Source organism: Salmo trutta, chromosome 37, assembly GCF_901001165.1.
Source record: "Salmo trutta chromosome 37, fSalTru1.1, whole genome shotgun sequence".
Classification (NCBI taxonomy): Eukaryota; Metazoa; Chordata; class Actinopteri; order Salmoniformes; family Salmonidae; genus Salmo; species Salmo trutta.
In genome coordinates, this window is record NC_042993.1 from 7244485 (window position 1) to 7257437 (window position 12953).

At 46.1% G+C, this 12953-nt stretch overlaps 1 pseudogene; it reads right to left on the reverse strand.

Moving 5' to 3' along the window:
* LOC115176442 (potassium/sodium hyperpolarization-activated cyclic nucleotide-gated channel 2-like) overlaps positions 1–11923 on the reverse strand; it is a 35601-nt pseudogene extending 23678 nt beyond the window's left edge.
* Positions 11924–12953: the final 1030 nt, after the last annotated feature.

Genomic DNA, 12953 nt, shown 5'->3' on the forward strand with positions numbered 1-12953 from the left:
TCCTATGTTGAACATAATAAACGGCTCTCTATCCACCGGATGTGTACCAAACTCACTAAAAGTGGCAGAAATAAAGCCTCTCTTGAAAAAGCCAAATCTTGACCCAGAAATTATAAAAAACTATCGGCCTATATCGAATCTTCCATTCCTCTCAAAAATTTTAGAAAAAGCTGTTGCGCAGCAACTCACTGCCTTCCTGAAGACAAACAATGTACACGAAACGCTTCAGTCTGGTTTTAGACCCCATCATAGCACCGAGACTGCACTTGTGAAGGTGGTAAATGACCTTTTAATGACGTCAGACCGAGGTTCTGCGTCTGTCCTCGTGCTCCTAGATCTTAGTGCTGCTTTTGATACCATCGATCACCACATTCTTTTGGAGAGATTGGAAACCCAAATTGGTCTACATGGACAAGTTCTGGCCTGGTTTAGGTCTTATCTGTCGGAAAAATATCAGTTTGTCTCTGTGAATGGTTTGTCCTCTGACAAATCAACTGTAAATTTCGGTGTTCCTCAAGGTTCCGTTTTAGGACCACTATTGTTTTCACTATATATTTTACCTCTTGGGGATGTCATTCGAAAACATAATGTTAAATTTCACTGCTATGCGGATGACACACAGCTGTACATTTCAATGAAACATGGTGAAGCCCCAAAATTGCCCTTGCTAGAAGCCTGTGTCTCAGACATAAGGAAGTGGATGGCTGCAAACTTTCTACTCTTAAACTCGGACAAAACAGAGATGCTTGTTCTAGGTCCCAAGAAACAAAGAGATCTTCTGTTGAATCTGACAATTAATCTGGATGGTTGTACAGTCGTCTCAAATAAAACTGTGAAGGACCTTGGCGTTACTCTGGACCCTGATCTCTCTTTTGAAGAACATATCAAGACTGTTTCAAGGACAGCTTTTTTCCATCTATGTAACATTGCAAAAATCAGAAACTTTCTGTCCAAAAATGACGCAGAAAAATTAATCCATGCCTTTGTTACTTCTAGGTTGGACTACTGCAATACTCTACTTTCCGGCTACCCGGATAAAGCACTAAATAAACTTCCGCTAGTGCTAAATACGGCTGCTAGAATCCTGACTAGAACCAAAAAATTTGATCATATTACTCCAGTGCTAGCCTCCCTACACTGGCTTCCTGTTAAGGCAAGGGCTGATTTGAAGGTTTTACTGCTAACCTAGAAAGCATTACATGGGCTTGCTCCTACCTATCTTTCCGATTTGGTCCTGCCGTACATACCTACACGTACGCTACGGTCACAAGACGCGGGCCTCCTAATTGTTCCTAGAATTTCTAAGCAAACAGCTGGAGGCAGGGCTTTCTCCTATAGAGCTCCATTTTATGGAATAGTCTGCGTACCCATGTGAGAGACGCAGACTCAGTCTCAACCTTTAAGTCTTTACTGAAGACACATCTCTTCAGTAGGTCCTATCATTAAGTGTAGTCTGGCCCAGGGGTGTGAAGGTGAACGGAAAGGCTGGAGCAACGAACCGCCCTTGCTGTCTCTGCCTGGCCGGTTTCCCCTCTTTCCACTGGGATTCTCTGCCTCTACCCCTATTACGGGGGCCGAGTCACTGGCTTACTGGTGTTCTTCCATGCCGTCCCTGGGAGGGGTGCGTCACTTGAGTGGGTTGAGTCACTGACGTGGTCTTCCTGTCTGGGTTGGTGCCCCCCCTTGGGCTGTGCCGTGGCGGAGATCTTTGTGGGCTATACTCGGCCTCGTCCCGGGATGGTATGTTGGTGGTTGGAGATATCCCTCCAGTGGTGTGGAGGCTGTGCTTTGGCAAAGTGGGTGGGGTTATATCCTACCTGTTTGGCCCTGTCCGGGGGTTTCATCGGATAGGGCCACAGTGTCTCCTGACCCCTCCTGTCTCAGCCTCCAGTATTTATGCTGCAGTAGTTTATGTGTCGGGGGGCTAGGGTCAGTCTGTCACATCTGGAGTATTTCTCTTGTCTTTTCCGGTGTCCTGTGTGAATTTAAATATGCTCTCTCTAATTCTCTCTTTCTCTTTCTTTCTCTCTCTCGGAGGACCTGAGCCCTAGGACCATGCCTCAGGACTACCTGGCCTGATGACTCCTTGCTGTCCCCAGTTCACCTGGCCGTGCTGCTGCTCCAGTTCCAACTGTTCTGCCTGCAGCTATGGAACCCTGACCTGTTCACCGGACGTGCTACCTGTCCCAGACCTGTTGTCCCAGACCTGCTCGAACCCTGACCTATTCACCGGATGTGCTACCTGTCCCAGACCTGCTGTTTCCAACTCTCTAGAGACAGCAGGAGCGGTAGAGATACTCTCAAAGATCGGCTATGAAAAAGCCAACTGACACTTACTCTTGTGTTACTGACTTGTTGCACCCTCGACAACTACTATGATTATTATTATTTGACAATGCTGGTCATTTATGAACATTTGAACATCTAGGCCATGTGCTGTTATAATCTCCACCCGGCACAGCCAGAAGAGGACTGGCCACCCCTCATAGCCTGGTTTCTCTCTAGGTTTCTTCCTAGGTTTTGGCCTTTCTAGGGAGTTTTTCCTAGCCACCGTGCTTCTACACCTGCATTGCTTGCTGTTTGGGGTTTTAGGCTGGGTTACTGTACAGCACTTTGAGATATCAGCTGATGTAAGAAGGGCTATATAAATAAATGTGATTCTACACTAGAAAAAAAGTTACCAAAAGGTTAATCGGCTGTCACCATAGGAGAACCCTTTTTGTTTCCAGGTAGAACTCATTTGGGATCCATGTGGAACCACAGAGGGTTCTACATGGACCCCTAATGGGTTCTTCAAAGGGTTTGCCAATGGGAACAGCCGAAGAACCCTTTTAGGTCCTAGATAGCACCTTGTTTTCTAAGTGCATATGCCCTATGGCTGGGTGTGGTTCGCTAAAAGGGAACCAGATCCATTGTGAGAGAAAATAGTTCAATCTGTATTCATCCTGTTATACCCCCATAAACCAATCTGGATGAATATGTTTCCAGATCTGTTTTTCTGAACAGAGTTCCAGTCAATTTATTTCAGGAGATGAATGTCATAGAAATTCCAATTCTGAATTGTGAGATTCTCATTGACATCCTCATCAGTGTTCTATTCATGAGCAGACTGGAGTTGGAATGGAATTGCTGCTCTACTGGACTCCAACCAAGCAGTCATCGCTCTTAATACAAGTCACTTCCTTCCTGTGTCTCAGTTCATTGTTTTCCTGTTAGAACTTGACAAAATGTAAATGACAACTAAGGTTCCAGTGTATGGGTAGACACACATGCAGAGACATGCTCAGCCACACCTTGAAGTATCTGCAGGTTAATAAAGAAATAGCAGAACATTTCTGACATGCAAATTAGTCTTATCTCATCTTCCTAATCTCAGCTGATGCAGTAAATACCAACTTCTCTCTCTCTTAAACAAAACTAAAGCATCTGGGACATATCTACTTTTCCCTCTCCCTCTTTCCCTCTTACTCCGTCCACCCTCTCTTTTTCCCCTCTTTCTCCCCCCCTCTCTCTTTCCCTCTTTCTCCTCCCCCTCTCTCTTTCCCTCTTTCTCCTTCCCCCTCTCTTTCCCCACTTTCTCCCTCCCCCCTGCCTCACTGTATTCTCACAATTATTATTTTAGCTTTATTAAAGCTTTATTGGCCTGAAATATATGCATATCTAATATATGTTCCAGACAAAGGAACTTTGTCTCTATCCCTCTAACGTCGCTCTTAATACATTTTTCTCCAACTCTCTCCCCCTCTCTTTCTGTTCCTCATTATGTCTTGGCTACTCGTATTATCTTAATGAGGTGATGGGTGTGAGAGCTTATCACCAGACTCAACAAAGATAGACTTTATACACACACGCACGCACGCACGCACACACACACACCTCCGGAGACCAAGGTCATCGTCAGGACAAAACACACAGGGCTTTGTCACTAAGCTCTCTGTCTTTCGTTCCCTCCATTGTTCCCTCCATATCAGTCTGTCGCCCTCCCTTCTCTATTCATAGATCCAATCTACAGGTACCTAATTGAAAGATTAGATACCTGAATTATGCATAATGAATACACTACATGCATAATTTAGAATATTATGCATAATTTATGCATATTCAATTGTGATAACAGAATGAATAGTGCAGTCATTTACATATTGTGATGGAATGTGTGAATAGTAATAAGCGCAAAGGGAGGATATCCAATTCTCTAAACCTCTCCTCTGTACTTCCCTCATCCCTCCATCTCCCTCCCTCCATCACCTGACTGGAATCAGAAGAGGGGTAGCTGAGACTGATCTCCATTGAGTTTTAGAGTATGAGAAAGAAAAAAAAGAGAATGTGTGTGTTCGTATGTGTGTGTGTTCGTGTGTGTTCGTGTTCATATGTGTGTGTGTGTGCTTGTGTGTGTGTGTGCATTCGATTGAGGCTGGCGGAACCAAAGTGGGCCAGGAGACTGGGGGATCAAGTAATCCATTGTTTCTGAGGCCTGTCTGGAGATTGCTACTCTGTCTCTCTCGCCACACAGAGACCAATCGACAGGTGGTTGATTATCCATCAGTCTACAAAGTTTTTTAAACGTTTCAAACACACCCAAGGCTAGCAACCACCAGAAAATGTCTCATCTAATTCCCTGAAGTGATTTTATTTCTTTTTTATTTTATTTAACCTTTATTTAATTATGCAAGTCAGTTAAGAACAAATTCTTATTTACAATGACGGCTTACCCCGGCTAAACCCTAACCAGGACGACGCTGGGCCAATTGTGCGCGGCCCAATGGGACTCCCAATCACGGCCGGTTGTGATACAGCCTGGAATCAAACCAGGGTCTGTGGTGACACCTCTAGCACTGAGATGCAGTGCCCTAGACTGCTGCACCACTTGGGAGCCCTGAGTTTTCAACATGTTTCCCCATCTAATTCCCTGAAGTGATTTCAACATGATGAAATGTTCACAGACATCCAACGCCTGAAGTTAAAGACATTTCATTTTAAGGATCACCTCACCTCCTTCTAAGGACTGTCAATGTGATGGTTTTCTCTATAAAGATTTGTGATTCTAAAACACTGTCAGTAATTAGCCAGCAGGGGGTGTTGTGTTGGGTTCACCCACAAGACCACACACACATGGCCAAGCCAGCAGGCCTCCATCTAAAACCCTGTCTATATCAAATCAAATCAAATTGTATCTGTCACATGCGCCGAATACAACAGGTACCTTACCGTGAAATGCTTACTTACAAGCTCTTAACCAACAATGCGGTTCAAGAAATAGAGTTTAGAAAATACTAACTAAATAAACTAAAGTAAAAAATAAAAAGTAACACAATAAAAGAACAATAACGAGGCAATATACAGGGGGTACCGAGTCAGTGTGCGGGGGTACAGGCTAGTCGAGTGCTAACATGTGTGCTTTGTCCTGAACTTGTCCACATTCTTATTAAGCCCACATTTTAGACACATTTTTAGACACGATTGAAAGACCAGGTCAAGATCAGGACAAAGGAGGCATGTTAGTGGCAGGTATAAACAGGGCTTATGTGTGATTGATTTTTATGGGCAAGCACAGTGACAACTTACATCACAGATATTTCACACAGAGAACACACAGTGTGTGTGTGTGGTGTGTTGTGTGTGTTGTGCACGTGTGTGTGTGTGTGTGTGAGTGTGTGTAACATATCATGTCTCATTATATCCTCTATCAGATTGGTTCAATGAACCTACTGCACTGGGCTAAATCAGGGTCACACAGAGTGTTTCTAGGTAGTCTTAAACACATCTACTGTGAAACTAAAATACACACCTCATACACATGGTTATGGGCTTAAAAAAAGAAGACCCCTGTACCATGTCAGGAATAGAGTTCAAATGTATTCCACTTTGAGTTCGCATACCAATATTACACTTTATATACATCACAGAAGACTGAAATATAACAAAACTGTTTGACATAGAAACATCAGATTTTCAGCAGCTTTTTTGAAATAATGTTTATTACTTATAAAAGTATGAAAAATATGAATAACATTCCACCTGTGAAGCCACTAGGTCATTTGACTGCAGGAAAGGGCTACGGAACTACAGTAAAAATAAACTAGACAGGACAGCACGTTCTAAGAAAGTATCTCCCTCCCTCTCTCTCCCCTCCCTCACCCTCCCTCTCTCTCTCCCTTTCTCTCCCCTCCCTCACCCTCCCTCTCTCTCCCTTCCTCTCCCCTCCTTCTCTCCCCTCCCTCACCCTCCCTCTCTCTCCCCTCCCTCACCCTCCCTCCCTCTCTCCCTTCCTCTCCCCTACCTCTCCCCTCCTTCTCTCCCCTCTCTGTCTTTCCCCCTCCCTCTCTACCCTACCTCTCCCCTCCTTCTCTCCCCTCTCTCTCCCCCCTCCCTCTCTCCCCCTTCCTCTGATTCCCTTCCTTCAATTCTCCCTCTATTCACAAATCCTCTCTTTCTCTCTCTATTCTAAGGAGTTTCTACTAACTTAGTAACAAGGACGTTCATGAAGGATGTTCCCCAACTTTATCATCAGCTCACCACCAGCCAGCCTGCACGTCCTGTCTCTTCTCTCCCTCTGTCTTTCCTCTCAGGGTACATCCCATTAGCTTCCCCTTCTCAGCCTCTCCTTCACTGGTCTGAAAGACTTGATAAACTGTGGAAACCTCGTCAAATCTCTTCAGTTGTTATGAGGGAAAGGAAAGGACTCAAGGAGATGAGGCTATATAGGTCAAATGAAGACACAGCCTTTATTCATTGATTTGGATGGAATGGAGTAGCCTACATGAGATTTGATTGGGGTGACATGCTCTCCCTCTATGCTGCCCTGTCTTTCACACCTCTTTCTCTCCCCCTCTCTCTTTCCATCCCTCCCTCTTCTCTCTTCCACTATTCATAGTGTTGTGGTTACTGAAGTGATGTTGCTGTTAGGGTTACTCACCCACACTCTGTCTGACCTGTTTCCTCCACTGTCTTATATATCCTCAACACATCTCTCTCTCCCTCTGACCATCCCTTTATCCATCCATCCATCCATCCTCCCCTCTATTCTCCATCTCCTGATCACTCCTCTCTTTTCTTCTTCTCTCTTCCTTCCTTTCCTCTCTTTCTTACCTGAAGGATGGACATATTCTCCCTCTGGGTCATGGCCCCACTGTGTCTTTCACCTCGTCTCTCTCCCATCCAAAGACACCCAGACTCCTTCTCCCCTCCCTCACTGTGCCTCTCCACCCCACCCCCTCCCTCCCCCCTGGCAAGGCTGTATGGTCTGTATGGACCTGAAGTGGCTGTCAGTGCATGATATTTTCCATTCCCTAGAGCTGTAGGGGTGTATGGTGCGTACCTGAAGTCGCTGTAGGGGTGTATGGTGCGTACCTGAAGTCGCTGTAGGGGTGTATGATGCGTACCTGAAGTCGCTGTAGGGGTGTATGGTGCATACCTGAAGTCGCTGTAGGGGTGTATGGTGCGTACCTGAAGTCGCTGTAGGGGTGTATGATGCGTACCTGAAGTCGCTGTAGGGGTGTATGGTGCATACCTGAAGTCGCTGTAGGGGTGTATGATGCGTACCTGAAGTCGCTGTAGGGGTGTATGGTGCATACCTGAAGTCGCTGTAGGGGTGTATGGTGCGTACCTGAAGTCGCTGTAGGGGTGTATGATGCGTACCTGAAGTCGCTGTAGGGGTGTATGGTGCATACCTGAAGTCGCTGTAGGGGTGTATGGTGCGTACCTGAAGTCGCTGTAGGGGTGTATGATGCGTACCTGAAGTCGCTGTAGGGGTGTATGATGCGTACCTGAAGTCGCTGTAGGGGTGTATGGTGCATACCTGAAGTCGCGGTAGGGGTGTATGGTGCGTACGTGAAGTCGCTGTAGGGGTGTATGGTGCGTACCTGAAGTCGCTGTAGGGGTGTATGGTGCGTACCTGAAGTCGCTGTAGGGGTGTATGGTGCGTACCTGAAGTCGCTGTAGGGGTGTATGGTGCGTACCTGAAGTCGCTGTAGGGATGTATGGTGCGTACCTGAATTCGCTGTAGGGGTGTATGATGCGTACCTGAAGTCGCTGTAGGGGTGTATGATCCACTCCCCTGCTGATTTGAGTCTCTCCTGCTCCATGGCCACGGCCTTGTGGGACCCAAACATGCGCAAGCTGAACTTGTTGACCCCCGGCTGCAGCATGGCTCCAAACTGTCTCTGGATGAAGGTGGACTGGTTGGAGTAGCTGTAGTCTTCCCCGTCCAGACCCATCCCAAATCCCCCCATGCCCCCCGTCCCAGACAGACTCCCCATCTCCGGCGTGCCCGCCACAGTGTTACAAGCCGTGGTTGTCGTGGTTTCCGGGCCCAACGCTACGACGACCACTCCGGTGCCGGTGGAGGAGGAAGTGGAGGCAAGGGCGGCGCGTGACGAGGAAAAGCCAACAGAACGCTGCTGGGCGGAGGAGAAGGGGGCTGGAGGAGGGGGCAGGGGGACAGGGGTGGTCGGGGTGCCAGCTGAACGGAAGGGGAGGCCGTCTCTGGTGGCACTCAAGATGGAGAGGCGCCGTCGCCCCCCTCCGGAACCGGACCCCTCGACCCCTGACCTGTCCCCCTCCAGAGATGCCTGGGAGAGGCGGTACCCTGGGGAGGGCAGGCTGCCCTTACTGCGCCTCTTAGAGTCTCCTCCACTACGACCCGGCCGACCCTCACCCCCGCCAGGGGGCCCAACACCTCCCGCCACCCCATCCATCCCCTAACCAGGGAGAAGGGTGGCAAAGGGAGATCAATATAACCAGTCACTCTCACTCTGGAAACAGATTGTCAAAACGGGACAAGATGTCCTGTCAATGTTTAACTAGGAGCCTAATAAAATGCTACTACCTAAGACTGTCTGGGGAAAGAGAAAGGTGGTGATTAAATAGTTGACCTCAAATTTTTATAATCTCCAATGGCTTGTCGTGATCTGTCTCCTCTCCACTGATCTGTGCATCCTAACCCCACCTCTGGGAGTTTGCCACTTAAAAACAACAATAGATTTGTCACTCCAAAAATATGATGGAAGTGCTTTCTCTTATCTCCTCCTTTCCCCAGCTCGCTTTTCTTCATCGAGATCTCTCCATCCTCCCTTCTTCTCCTGGCCTGAGGCCCACCTTCGCCTTTCTACTGCCGCCCTCAGCGTTTCGACACCAGGCATGACGCAGGTCGCTCTTTGACCCCCCTCTCTGGTTGTCAAGGATATGTCTCCCTCTTGCTCTCATCGACACATGGTAGTATTCTGTAAGAGTTCATCTTGACAGTGGATGAGAGGTGGTAGTTTTGGGTGGTTGGCTACCTATGAATGACAAGTACACGTGAGCCTCATCAGCACGGATCGGTTTGTTTTAACGGACACAAACGGTCACGAGACACACACAGTCTGACTCACCCGCGCACTGATTTATACTGAAACACGCTTTCAAACACAGACAGAGATACACACACAAAGACACGAAAATAAGCAAGAGTACATATGCAAGTGGTCGTACCCCCAATTTAGTCCACACTCGCCTAACAGCCGATAATATTCCCTTTGTCCGGGCACGTATAACAAGACAAGCTGTTAGCGTCAGCATTAGGGTTATTTTCGGAATTCAGTTCGGAAACACAAACAGAACAGACAACCTGGGCAAGTGCAGAATATGTGACGTCTCCAAACCCGCCCGGATAAATGTTGTGCTATTTCAGACGCGTTTCCTCCCCTCTTCCACTTCCCCAGTCACTCCCAATGACATCCTTGGACCGTTACAGCGACATCTTTGTAGCCCATCCTATTCATTTACGATTAATAAAACCTTCGTTTCATTTACATGTTTTTAACGAATCTTGATGAATAAAACCATGCAAGGAAATTAAGTGCGCTTGAATGAATTAGATCCATGAAGTCCTGTTCCAACCGGAATAACTTGTTGAGCTTGAGAAGGTATAGCCAAATATTTAAATATGCAATTCTATGGCCAATCATAACTCAAAAGGAACGCGACACCAGTCTTAATATTCTGATTCCGATTGCAGGCTGACTTCCAAAACGCCTGTCACCTCTCAGGCACGCACGCAACTGAAATATTAAATAAATAAATACACACAAAGGTCTGAATCTAATCGGCTTGTTACCATGGCAGCAGCATCCCCATCACCCTTCCTTCCCCAGGCTGCACGCCCAGCCGGCGCAAGAAGCCCACAGCACAGGTATGGGTGCCGCGTCATCCACCCCAATACAACCGGGGAATTGCGCGAGGGAGGGAAATAAAGAGTAAGAGAGAGAGAGAGAGAGAGAGAGAGAGAGAGAGAGAGAGAGAGAGAGAGAGAGGTGCGTTGAAGGACAAATCCATTCATTAGTCCACTGTTGATACATTTCCAAAGTGTTTTGCATGTCAGAAATCACATTTTCAAGATATAGGACTTTAGAAAATCAAATTGTCACTTGCCACATCCTCATGATGATGCAAAATGCATCGTATGTTGCTTAACGACCATTTCTTAGTGGATTTTCCCTTAAGGAGCAACAGAGCGACAGGAAGAAAAGGGACATGGGAGAGAAGATAAGAAACAGAATAGAGACAGTTAATTGGTTTATGGGCAGTCGCCGTGCACACGGATCTGGGTCATCTCAGTCGGTACAATATAGGACACAGCTGAAGCACCTCAGAAAACTCAGCATCTAATGGCATCGGTCAAACCGAATATCTCCACCAGCCACAGCGACAGAGATACGCCTTATCTATTTCCACACCGCATATTACTGACAACGGCCGCAATAACTGGCAACTGAAATGGCTTAATTGCAGTTCATTCTTTGTTTCTCAAACAATATAAAAAAAATGATTTGATGGATGGGGACCATGCACACCGAACATAAATGCGTCACAGAGAGAGAGAGAGAGAGAGAGAGACAGCGAGAGAGAAAGAGAGAGGGGTGAAGAGAGAGAGAGAGTAGTGATGTCTGATAGTTATCTCCATAATTGATCGGTTATTCGTGTCATCATCATAACCTGATATGACTAACCTAGCAATGAGGACTAGCAGATAGTAGCTCGTTAGACTGCATGTTAATTGTCTGATTTAAGAGTTAGTAAACAGAACTAACCGGATAATTCACTGCCTGGTCTCCATCATGACATGGTGTCACAATTAAAGAACTCGCACGTCGACGATTAGTGAGGAAAATGTCAAAATTCAACCCACCAGAGCCGTGTGATTTCTTGCAGCCGTCAGCATGGCCCATCTGGAGACTTTCCCCAGTTGAGTGGCATCGTAACTGGATAAGGAGACCGGTGTGGTGCAGGTGAATTCACAACTTTATGCAATAGGGAAAGATGCAGATATTGTCTACAATGTATTCTCCTTTGATGACAATGATTAATTCGACTATGATGTGGTGATTGAAAAACGGAATGAACATTTTGTGCATTTGAACATTTTGTGCATTATGGACAGTGATGTTTCACAAAAGCTACAGCTGGAGCCAGACTTGACACTGGAGAGGGCAACACAAATCCTGCGCCAGTCAGAGCAGATCAGTGTCCACTTCGCGAGAAAGGTGATGTCATGCAGGTTCTGTCATGCAGGTTCTGTCATGCAGGTTCTGTCATGCAGGTTCTTTCATGCAGGTTCTGTACAGAGAACAAACCAACTCAAAAGAGAGAAACACTTGTCATTACACCTTTACCTAAGGGTCTGTGGCTGAAGATCCCAGCCGACCTGTGTGAGCTACAGGGCAAGAAATACCTCATAGTGGTGACTACTATTCTAGGGACATAGAAATACCACATAGTGGTGACTACTATTCTAGGGACGTAGAAATACCTCATAGTGGTGGACTACTATTCTAGGGACATAGAAATTCCACAGTGGTGGACTACTACTCTAGGGACATAGAAATACCACATAGTGGTGACTACTATTCTAGGGACATAGAAATACCACATAGTGGTGACTACTATTCTAGGGACATAGAAATTCCACAGTGGTGGACTACTATTCTAGGGACATAGAAATACCACATAGTGGTGACTACTATTCTAGTGACGTAGAAATACCTCATAGTGGTGGACTACTATTCTAGGGACATAGAAATTCCACAGTGGTGGACTACTACTCTAGGGACATAGAAATACCACATAGTGGTGACTACTATTCTAGGGACATAGAAATACCACATAGTGGTGACTACTATTCTAGGGACATAGAAATTCCACAGTGGTGGACTACTATTCTAGGGACATAGAAATACCACATAGTGGTGACTACTATTCTAGGGACGTAGAAATACCTCATAGTGGTGGACTACTATTCTAGGGACATAGAAATTCCACAGTGGTGGACTACTACTCTAGGGACATAGAAATACCACATAGTGGTGACTACCATTCTAGGGACATAGAAATACCACATAGTGGTGACTACTATTCTAGGGACATAGAAATACCACATAGTGGTAACTACTATTCTAGGGACATAGAAATACCACATAGTGGTGACTACTATTCTAGGGACATAGAAATACCCCATAGTGGTGACTACTATTCTAGGGACGTAGAAATACCTCATAGTGGTGACTACTATTCTAGGGACATAGAAATACCACATAGTGGTGACTACTATTCTAGGGACGTAGAAATACCTCATAGTGGTGACAACTATTCTAGGGACATAGAAATACCACATAGTGGTGACTACTATTCTAGGGACATAGAAATACCTCATAGTGGTGACTACTATTCTAGGGACATAGAAATACCACATAGTGGTGACTACTATTCTAGGGACATAGAAATTCCACAGTGGTGGACTACTATTCTAGGGACATAGAAATACCACATAGTGGTGACTACTATTCTAGGGACGTAGAAATACCTCATAGTGGTGGACTACTATTCTAGGGACATAGAAATTCCACAGTGGTGGACTACTACTCTAGGGACATAGAAATACCACATAGTGGTGACTACTATTCTAGGGACATAGAAAT